This window comes from Cynara cardunculus, unplaced genomic scaffold (genome assembly GCF_001531365.2).
Source record: "Cynara cardunculus var. scolymus isolate 2C unplaced genomic scaffold, CcrdV1 Un_Scaffold_1677, whole genome shotgun sequence".
Classification (NCBI taxonomy): Eukaryota; Viridiplantae; Streptophyta; class Magnoliopsida; order Asterales; family Asteraceae; genus Cynara; species Cynara cardunculus.
Genome location: NW_020200834.1, coordinates 57,451 through 68,949, shown reverse-complemented (window position 1 = coordinate 68,949; position 11,499 = coordinate 57,451).

Sequence of the window (11,499 nt, the reverse complement as noted above, 5' to 3'; positions counted from 1 at the left end):
ACCCGTGGTGCATGCGGACATCCCCTCTTCCTCAAGGAAACCTCCACAAGGCCTAGTGGATGAAATAATTCAAAACATGGAGTCGATGAGGAGAAGACCTCAAATGCCGCCCAGGGAACCTGTAATGATGGAAAATATCCATCAAAACATGTATCAAGATCGCGATGAAAATTTGTCAACCACCCCTCCAATCCTATCGCCTGAGTCAATGAATCTTCTACACCATCGATTCGTCAGATAGACTACTCAAGAACCTCGAGCTATCTTTTCGAACGATGGAATAAGAAGAGTTGTGGATTTGAAGATAAAGTCCTTTGCCAACCGAGCTATCAGATACATCGAGTTCACCGTGGAGAGAGCCCGTGGGATAATTAGCGTGTTCAACGAAAACGATTTCATCAATCTCAACCCGTATGACTTGATTGAATTATACGCCTACATAGCTCAAAGGCAAGATCATGGCATAAGGTTTGGAATGGCAAACCGAGAGATAGTAAAAACAATGGAGTCCCTGGTAAAGCTCAGAGCCAAAACAGACTTTAAAATCGCTTTAAGGCTAGGCATCGAGAGACTATCCTGCGCTCCACCAAATGAAGATTTCCAGGGCCTGCAGGAGATACGCTCTGCTTCGGTTCTTACTCAACCTGAACTTGGGCTTGTTTACAAGAACGAGTTCGGGGTTAAAAAGTTCTTCAGGATGACTGAAGCCTTCAAGTATTCAACAGAAACACTTGAATGGTTTCAGAAAAACATTAGAAAAAGACTGGGCATAAATCATGTGCCGAGAGAAGAGGGAAGCCATCTCATTCATGAAATATCAATGGTTATTGCATATAGAAGACTATTCTTGCGCTTCAGAGAGATATACTCAGGTAGTCCATGAAGAGATAAAATTTTTGCTTATTTTGTCTTGATGTAATTTGTTTCCAGTACTGTAAAGAAAATTCATCATCCAATGAAAATTTGGAATTTGATGTTTTTAATAGACTAGTGTATGTTCTTCAAATATGTGTTTATACTAGAATTTGTTTGTTACTTCATTACTTAGGGGGAGATTGTTAAAACTCACAATGCAAAATGTAAAAAGTAATGAAAAACAACAAGTGTTGAAGAACTAGAAGACCAATGAAGACATCAAGGCAGAAACGACTAAGTCTGGAATACGACAATTGGATCGATGGACAGACCAACCAGAGGATCGATGGACAAGTTCAACCATTAGACCGATGGAAGAGTTCAACCAGAGGATCAATGGATGATGCGATGGAAAGAAGCATTCTCATCGATCCTCTGGAAAAGCAAACACTTAGAAGATTTTCCATTAATTCATTCAAGCAGGCCATGAAGATTTGAAGATAAGGATGAATTCATCATATCGTTAATGACAGCTGGAGATGACAAGTCAACTGCTGGAATTCGAGTTTATCTTGATAATAGTGCTTATCCTTATGAAAGATAAACCTTATCTGGTTAATAGAAGGTTTGCTAGAAAGTAGCATTAGATAGTTATCTTCTAAATAGCCGATTAGTATAAATAGATGATTAGGTCTATTGTAAAAATAAGGCTTTTGCTCATTGTTTATGTTTCTGAATTTATAAAGCAAAACCTTTGAAGCTCAAAGTTGTTCTTAAATATTCTTATTTTGTTTTTGAGACTTCATAACTTTCTTCATTAAATCACTATAATTTGGTTATTCATAACTAGATTATTAGTGTTATTGAGAGTTCTGGGATCAAAACTTAACACTTGTTCGGTTTAGGGCTTAATCTCCTAACTCTTGTCTGGTTTAAGACTTAAACCGTTCAACACCTATATGGTTTTAAGACTAATCCGGACAACACTCTTACAATTTAAACTTCCAACTATACGAAAATATTTTATACAACAAATTATGCATTCCAAAAAGAAATTAAGCATTTAAAACCACTCACCTTGAAAGTCTCTTTTGAAAACCAACTTTGAAATCTTGATAATAAGCAATCCGATCAACCCTTCCTCTCTTTAAAATCGCACACTATGATTCTCAAAATAGCAAGAAGAGAGAATTGGAGGCCTTACCCTCCTTTTATATTTTTTCAAAAAAAGTATGGCGGCTAAGCCGCCCTCCTCATATGCATGCATGTATACCTTATGTATGATATTGATTTTATACATACCATCACACATATACACATATAATCATGCACATAATTAATTATGCATACACACACATCCAATCTCATACATGCCTCCATATTATGCATATAATTTCACATATTTGCATGATCAAGTATAACAATTTGTCATGCTGTCACATAAACATTTAAAAAATAAGCACGTATTAATTACCTCAGGTGATTATCAAGACCCGGTTATCACAATGTACTTGATAAATACATTCCTTATAAGGTTTGTCTCTGCATGAACAGTGTTGTGTGCATGCGGTGTACGATGAAAATGATATATCAACTATGGTCAAGTCAACCATACCTTCTTATCCTACAGTGACAAGTGTCCCCATGTATTTAATGCATGAAGGTAGCATAAAAGGCAGTATGCATCTCCCATGCAAACACGTTTTCCTGAAAGAATTTCTAAGTGCATTCCCAAAGGCAATCGACTCTCTTCTACTACTCTCCTATTCTTCTGTGTATGAAGAAAACTTATTGTGTGCTTCATTTCCTTGCAAGTACTCTTTTTGTTGTTCTTGTAAGTTCTTCTCTATGTAAGATTGTTTAGGTTAGGTTATCTTTTCCTTCTTCCGCAACAATCTATATTGTATCTATGTATGTTAATTCTTGATATACATCAATAAGAATTAAAAAGTTGAAAAAAGTTTGTGTAATTGTATTCAACCCCCCCCCCCTTCTATAACACCCCAAAATCACATTTGCATCTAAACATATATTTCCATAAATCATGAAATACAATCTACACAACTGGTCCCACTAATTACAAAAGCTACATTACAAAGTAGCTACCAAATCTTTCACAAATTTTCTATGAAACACTTGAATACATAACAAATATTCAGATACAAAAGAAGAATATGCTAACCCAAAATCCCATGCAAGCATATATATATAATACTTCACAAAATGAGGGTTAGACCTTGAGGTCTAGTGAGAAATCCTTTTGATGCTATTACAAGGTGAATAATCACCAAATCATATTTATGAAATGATATTTGTAATAATAACAAATATATATCATTTTGATATAGCAAACCTCATTTATTGCATCCAAATATTCAATCAACTTGATAAACACATTTTGAGTAAACTTATCGCATCATATAGATGAATATATAATCTTCTAGAATCACATGGGTGAGACAACTCCATTTCCTTGCAACACAGTGGTGCGAGGACTCCAACTCATACATCATATTGGTGTGATAAACTAATCTTGTCACATCATTAGTATGTGATAAACCAACTTGTCGCATCACAAGGACGTGATAAACTCACTCCTCACGTCATATAGTTGCATTAACCACTTTTTATCGCATCAATAGGATGCGATCACTCTAAGTTATCGCATCACACAGATGCGACAACTCCAACTCATTGCATCATAAGGATGCGATAACAATGAATGTTTTGATCAAAAACCTAGATTCTATAACTCATTATTTTGCCACCCTTATCCTGGTATACACCTCTCATTGATATGCCACTCTTATAACCAAAATACACCTCTCCTTGATATGCCGGTATACACTTCTCCTTGTTATGCCACCCTTATTCCAACACATGATATAAACATATCAAAGTCTCACAATTATGCCAATTATGGCATCCAAAACAATTTTATAACAAATACTCATATAATGAACCATACGGTTCTACATCCAGTTTCCAAATAAGAAAAATTTGTAAAATTAAACACACCTTATGATTCACGCAGATGAAGATATGAAGATGAAATAGCAACAATTCCAATTAAGAAATCATAGAAATACCTTCTACTTTCTTCCCTTTTTGTTTATGTTTCCTTCAGACTCTAGAACACACATAGAAACCTTTTTCCAGTTTCTCTCTTTCTTTTTTTTATCATTTACATGAAAATTCCAATTATCTCATATTATCATGTAATAAAATAAAGAGGCGATGGAAATTTATTTTTTAACTTTTTAAGCACATCAACCAAATAAACCCTCTACTTACATTCACTTTTAAAAACATCCCCCAAGCTTTATAACCGATTAACCGGTTATCACATTATCCTCCCGTATATGGCATCATACCCCTTTAGAGTTCTCGACAACTTCATCACAAAATTCATTGTGATATGATCTCATTTCCACACAGGAATTTCTAGAGACTATAAATTCCCATATGGTCTTTGATGCTCAATCTTCACTTGCAGAAACGTCAAGCATCATTCTACATATTTTGCAATGTCAATCCTGGTCACCAATAAAATTGTTGATCACCTCTGTCAGTGATTTGATAATGATCCCTTTTACCTTACAAAGTGTACTATCTTTGTAGTCAGTTTCAGTGATCATCACTGAGTTTGTTCAGTGATCGTTAAACATGTATTGTAATTCATTCAGAAAGAAGTATCCTTCAAGAAGACAAAACTTATATCATACATCCTTCAGCGAGCTGAAGATAGAGATTAGTAAGTTCGTGATCTTAAGCGGTTTTTAGTGATAACAAGCTCGTCTACACAAGTGTGAAATCTATGCAAGATTCAACAAATACTGAAGAGAGGTCCAACGTCATTTCAGTGTCAACGATCAAATAAATCTTGTTGAACAAGATTAGTTTTTGTCTTGTCCTTCTGCACACAAAGGACAAACCCATGCCTCTCTAAAGTAAAGTACAATATGGAGTCACTCTATTGTCTCCAAGCGTGCTTACCTACTTTATGAAAGAAGATTGTATACTTGCAACAAAGGACACGCTTACCTCTTAAAGCTTTCCACGTGCTCTATACCTTCTGATTGCATTTAATGCAATGAGTATAAATAGTTAAGTAGTTCTCTATTCTCAGGTATCTCCTTTGAATCACAAATCCAAGCATCCTTGCCTTGAAGATCTTACCCAAGAAGGTACTCCTCTTTCTAACTCTATATCTAAGAGAAAGACTTCCACCTTAACAAGTGAAGAGCACAATATTTATTAACCTATTTCTTGTAGCAAGTCTTGTCTTTATTGCTACTTGTAATTTGTGTGTTATCTTTGATTGTTTAGATAAGTTATGTATCTTATCTCTTCCGCAAACAATATGTAAAAATCTGTATTGATCTTCTTTATCAATATAAGTTTTTTGAAAGTGAAAGTTGTTGTCTTTGTATTTATCCCCCCCCCCCTACAAATTGTTACTTATAAAATTTTGTAGATCCGGCTGGGACCAACATGTGGTATCAGAATAGTGTTTTTTTGTGTTGTAGTGTTGTTTTATTGGTGTTTTATTATCTCTTCTTTTCTAGATAATTTATTCCTTTCAAATGGCTTTGCAAAACACAAGCACAAACTTTCATGACAATGACTCTTTTGTCAAACCTCCCCACTTATTAGAGACAACTTCAGTCTCTGAAAGAACCGGATGTCTCTCTCAATGGAAGGTATGGATCCTGAGATTCCATACTATATTGAGAATGGATCTTATGTTCCATTCGCAATCTCTCCAGCAGTTCATGTAGCTGCTACGACTGTTGTGATTCATGAACGGTAGATTCTGAAGCTCCCTCATCAGTGGAGTGATGAAGACAAGAAGAAAACGGATTTAGATACTCGTGCAAGATCTAAAATAGCCATGGTACTTCTGAACTACAAGAATCGAGGAAGATAAATCTAGTAAGACAATATGAAAGTTTTCTTTATGGAAAATCTAAATCTTTGTCTGAAATACATCAACACTTTAAATGTCTTCATATTGATTTGAGGATAGTTGGAAGAGAATATTCCAACTTAGAGACGCTGACAAAATTCCTTGAATGTTTTCCAAAATCATGGGATAATTATACCATGAGTCTTAAGATGTCCAAGGATATGTCATTCCTTTCTCTCAGTTTTCTTTATTGGATATTGCTTAATCATGAGCAATCCCATCAGCTGAAGAAAAATCTTTTAAAAGACTCCCGAGAAATGAAAAGCTCTCAGTTAGCTTTGATCTCTGATAGCCCTTCAGCTGACCCTCCTATTTCTTCTACTCCTTCCTCTTTTGTTTCCATCACTGAGTTAGATCCTTCTAACTATGAGGACTTGACCGACGCTGATCTCTTAGAGTTTGATGAGTCGCTGGCCATTCTTACTAACTCTTCAGGAGGTTCGCCCGAAAAAGCAACTACCCTAGATCTCCTTCCCTGATTATAGCTGAAAAGCCACAGTTAAACCCCATTGACAAGGCTTCAGCTAACTGCTACAACTGTCAACGCAAAGGGCACTTTGCTAGTGAATGCATGCCGAAGAAAGCAACGAGGCCATCTTACAACCTCCCATCTTCCTTCAGGCATCTAAAAACAAATCCCTGAAACTGAAGGAGAAGTACAAGAATATGAAAAATCTTCAATGTAAAGGCAAAAGTCTTGTCTCTAAAGAGGATGACTGGGCTGATTCTAATGAAGAATCATCTGTGGACTAGGAATACACGATCCTCCTCCTCCTCCTCCTCATTGCAACTCATTAAGCATGATGTACAAGTTTTTATGCATKGAATTTATTTGCAATGGTTAGACCTTGCTTTTTCTCTTTTCTTCCTTTCTAGAAAATCCCTTCCGCCAAAACCAATTTCGATAAGGTCAAAATGGCTTTCTTCTGTTCTTCTTTCTTTTTCAGCTTCTTCCTCTACACCTACTTCCTTTTCATGATTCCTCTCGTGCACCAAAACCAAATTAGTAACGTCAAGCCTTTGTTTTCTTCAATTTCYGCAACCTTTGCACAAATGGGCGGCTCCCAAGACAACCTCATCTATGTATATAAGAAGAAGTTTGAGGTTTTGATTTCTCCACGTGTTCTTCAAAACCCTAACAATTTCTCTAAGGTATTGACTTGGTTTACATGTTCTTCAAAACTCAGGTTCTTCATTTTGTTTTTGGATTTCATTTATGGGCCTGTTTCAATTTGTAKAGCCATTTATCTTGTCATCGGTATCTTTTATCAAAAGTTCGACACAGGTCTTGATGTGCTTAACACTTGTATATCACTATCACACCCAGGATGTTAGACATGGAATATTKCCCTCATTAACATTTCRTGCTTTTTAACTTACAGTAAGCTTGTTATCCTATGACTCTATGAGTTGCAATATGTTRTCAATGGTTGTGAATGTATTCTATTTTTGGGTCTGTTTCCATTTTATCTTATTTGCAAATGAGGTATTGACTTGGTYTACACCTTATTGGTTGTTCTTCCTTTTCACAATTTGGTACATGATTTCCTGTAAAAGTTGAATCTTTTTAAAAGGAGTCATSTRTTTGTATGTGTTGGGACTAAACTGAAATTTGACTAGGGGTGAGGAATGTGTTAAGATAAAAAGTGTTTCTAATTGTTGTTTAKGAATGCATGGATCAAACATCCTATTAAAAATGAGATTTGACTAGGGGTGAGTCTAGCACGCAAAATAGGTATTCCCAAAAAGTTTCAGATTCCAATATGGTTGAAACTATTGAGAAGTAGAAACGTGTGTAGAGGCCATTGATTTTGTCATTTGTATCTTCTATCAAAAGTTYGACAAAGGTCCTGTTGTGCTGAACACTTRTATAGCACTATCACACCCAAAATGTTAGACGTGGAATATTGCCCTCGTTAACATTTCATGCTTTTTAACTTACAATAAGCTTGTTTTCCTRTAAAAGTTGAATCTTTTYAAAAGGAGTCATGTGTTTGTATGTGTTGGACTGAATTGAAATTTGACTAGGGGTGAGGAATGTGTTAAGCTAATAATTGTTTCTAATTGTTGTTTATGAATGCATGGATCAAACATCCCATTAAAAATGAGATTTGACTAGGGGTGAGTCTAGAACGAGMGATAGGCATTCCCYTAAAAGTTTCAKATTCCAATATGGTTGAAAATATTGATAAGAAGAAACATATGTAGAKCCCATTTATCTTGTCATATGTATCTTCTATCAAAAGTTCGACACAGGTCATGTWKTGTTGAACACTTGTATATCACTATCACACCCARGATGTTAGACATGGAATATTACCCTCATTAACATTTCGTGCTTTTTAACTTACAGTGAGCATGTTCTCCTATGACTCTATGAGTTGCAATATGTATCAACGGTTGTGAATGTATTTTGTCYRTATTAGGCCAATTGTGTTGCCTAAGGTTTACCCATATTGGTGCCTAGCAGATGCACGTATGGCACCTACTGCATAACCAACACGGTTCCCACAAGGCAGAACACTTGAAGACTCTAGGAACTTGTAAAGTTCTCCAATATATTCTAGCATCCACTTGTTTATTGTAGTGTTGTCTAAGAAATTTTAGATTCTCATGATACATGTAGAAGGCGGGATACTCTTGTGGATGAACTCATGAACCTAGAAGCTCCTAGGAAAGCGGCAAGTCATTGAAATTTTGACTCGTGTTCTTTCTATAAACCCATATGTGAGAACATTTTGAATCCTTGATGAGCTCGGACTTCTCAATAGATATAAAGTCACTTTGAATGCTTCAGTGGAACTTGACCAAAGGGTGTACAACCGACCGACCACATCAGAGGTTTGAATACATGTATTTGGTTTATCCTTTTTGAAATAAAATTAGATACATAAACTAAATAAATTGAGTTCTATAATTATGTTAGGTTGCTGKTATTTGGGCTGAAAGCAACGACAACATAACTGCATACAAGAGAAGTGTTGTTGTGTAAGGGAGGTCTAATTATAGCCAAAATATTCAATATTACTTCAGTTGTTATGACTCATTGTTCCATCCCTTATTCTTTCCCAATGGTGAACCTATATGGCATTCTAATATACCTAGACATGGATTGTGCATGAATCAAAGTGTTAATGATGATTAAAACATGGAGGAAGATTTAGAAGGTATGGACCATATTGCAATATTTACGTTTTAATTAAGGTAACAAATATCTGCTTAAACATACATGTCATCAATTTATATTTATTTCATAACATACACATTACGTAGAGGTTGATCTGAGAGGCAACAAGAATATTGTGACGATGCAAGAATACTATTGTTATAAGTTCCAGATTCGTTAGAACGAGGATGTGCTTCTATTGGGGGAAGGTTGTTACAACAGTTCGTGGTAGATATCTACATCAAGATTGAGACTTCACRTTTGGATTTTTGTCAGAAAAACCAATCCAAAATAAGAGCAGATTTATACCAAGGTATTGTGGATTGCGTCAATGCCAGTGAGGTGATTCCAAGTAAAATCGGACAACATGTTGTGTTGCCTGCAAGTTTCACCGAAGGACCACGTGATATGCKGCGAYGATTTCTYGAGGCCATRACTTTAGTGCAAKATGATGGGAAGCCCGATATATTCCTTATAATGACWTGCAATCCAAAGTGGCCTGAAATCCTTAGAGAGCTATTGTMGGGTCAGACCGCACCGATCGGCYAGACCTTGTTGTAAGAGTTTTTCGTGCCAAACTAGAGGATATGAAAGACCAACTCTTCAAATAGCACATCCTYGGTAAAGTTGGGGCATATGTTTATGTCATCGAGTTTCAGAAGCGTGGTTTGTCGTATGCACATTTTCTTCTAATAATGACATCCGAACACAAAATGACCAATTCARATCATTACAACAAGAGTGTGTGTSTTGAAATTCTGGACCCAACCAGGTATCCTCAAAYGCACGAACTAGTTGTCCAACACATGATGCATGGTCCTTGSGKTCATTTACGACCGTCCATTCCTTTTATGCAAGGTGAGCYGAAAAAATGTCGTTTCAGATATCTTAAACAATTCAACGACAAGATGAGGCAGGCTGAAGACTCATATCGATTATATTGACGGATAAATAGTGGAATAAATATGAATGTACAAGGCAATATCMTGGATAATAGATGGGTGGTCCYGTATAACCCGAAGCTGTGAATGATGTTCAGTTGTCATATCAATGTTGARGCTTGCTCGAGTATAACATCTGTGAAGTATATCTTCAAGTATGTTTACAAGGGTCACGATAAACAAGTTCATATCGATTCAGAGGAAGAAAGGGTCGTTATTAACGAAATTAGAAGGTTCCAAGATGCACGTTATGTCTTCCATCCCAAGGCGATATGGCGAATTTTTAGCTTCACACTTTCTCAAATGCACCCTTACGTGATGGCGTTGAACCTCTATCTCTCTAACAAACAGATGGTTAGGTTTAGAGATGACGACATATTGATATATATTGTTGATAGAGAGAGAGAGATAAGAGAACGATGTTGACTGCATTTTTTGATAGAAATAGAACAAAGTTGAGTGCGAGATAATATTTGTACAAATATTTTCCAAAACACTACACRTGGAATTGGAACACACGTTGATGGAATATCTGGCAAAGAGGATCAATGAAAGGCCAACTTGTGTCTACAAATCCAGCTGAAGGAGAACGGTTCTACCTACGCCTACTTTTGTCTCATATTACTGGGCCTACTTGCTTTATAGATCTATATAGTTTCAACATCTTATTGCACCCTACATTTCGAAAAGCATATATTGAGATAGGGATAATAGAGAACAATGACAACTTATCCCATTGTCTTGAAGAGGCCTCCTTATTTCAATTTCCGGTTGCTCTTAGGAGGTTATTTGCCACGATGTTGATTTATTGTGAGCCATTAGATGTTCGCAAGTTATGGGATGACCACTATGATTCACTTTCTGAAGATTATACACGACAATGTGAAAGTGCTAGTCGAGTCCGTAATATGGTTTGAACTGATATTCTTATTTTTCTACAATCTAAGGATAAAAGTCTTGATGATTTCGATCTTCCAATTGTAGATGCAAATGCCAATTTTCAATTTGGAGAATTTCGTGAGGTACAAGAGGAAGGCTCTATAGTTGTGGAAGAGGAACACTTGCATGCCCGAGACTCTCTCAATTCCGAYCAGAAATATGCATATGATGAGATCATGAGGCATGTAGACGACGATTGTCCAGGAGTGTTCTTTATAGATGGTCGGGGTGGAACCGRGATGACATTTTTTGTACAAAGCTTTGCTTGCCAACATCAGTTCACGTGGTCTTATTGATCTCGCAACCACTTTGTTGGGTGTTGTTGCCAATAATATGCTTGGAGTGAGAACAACTCACTCTAGATTCAAAATTCCTTTAAACCTTGATAATAACTCAATGTGCAACATAAAAAAACAAAGTGGGGCTGCTCAATTGATTCGAGATGCAAAATAATCATCTGGGATGCAAAGAGGCAAGCGGTGGAGACGCTCGATCAAACAATTCAAGACATCATAGGGGTGGCACTCCCATTCGGTGAAAAGATAATGGTTTCTGGGGGGTGATTTTAGACAAGTATTACCGGCCGTGAGGCATAGAACCCGAGCACAGATTGTAGATTCTTGCTTACG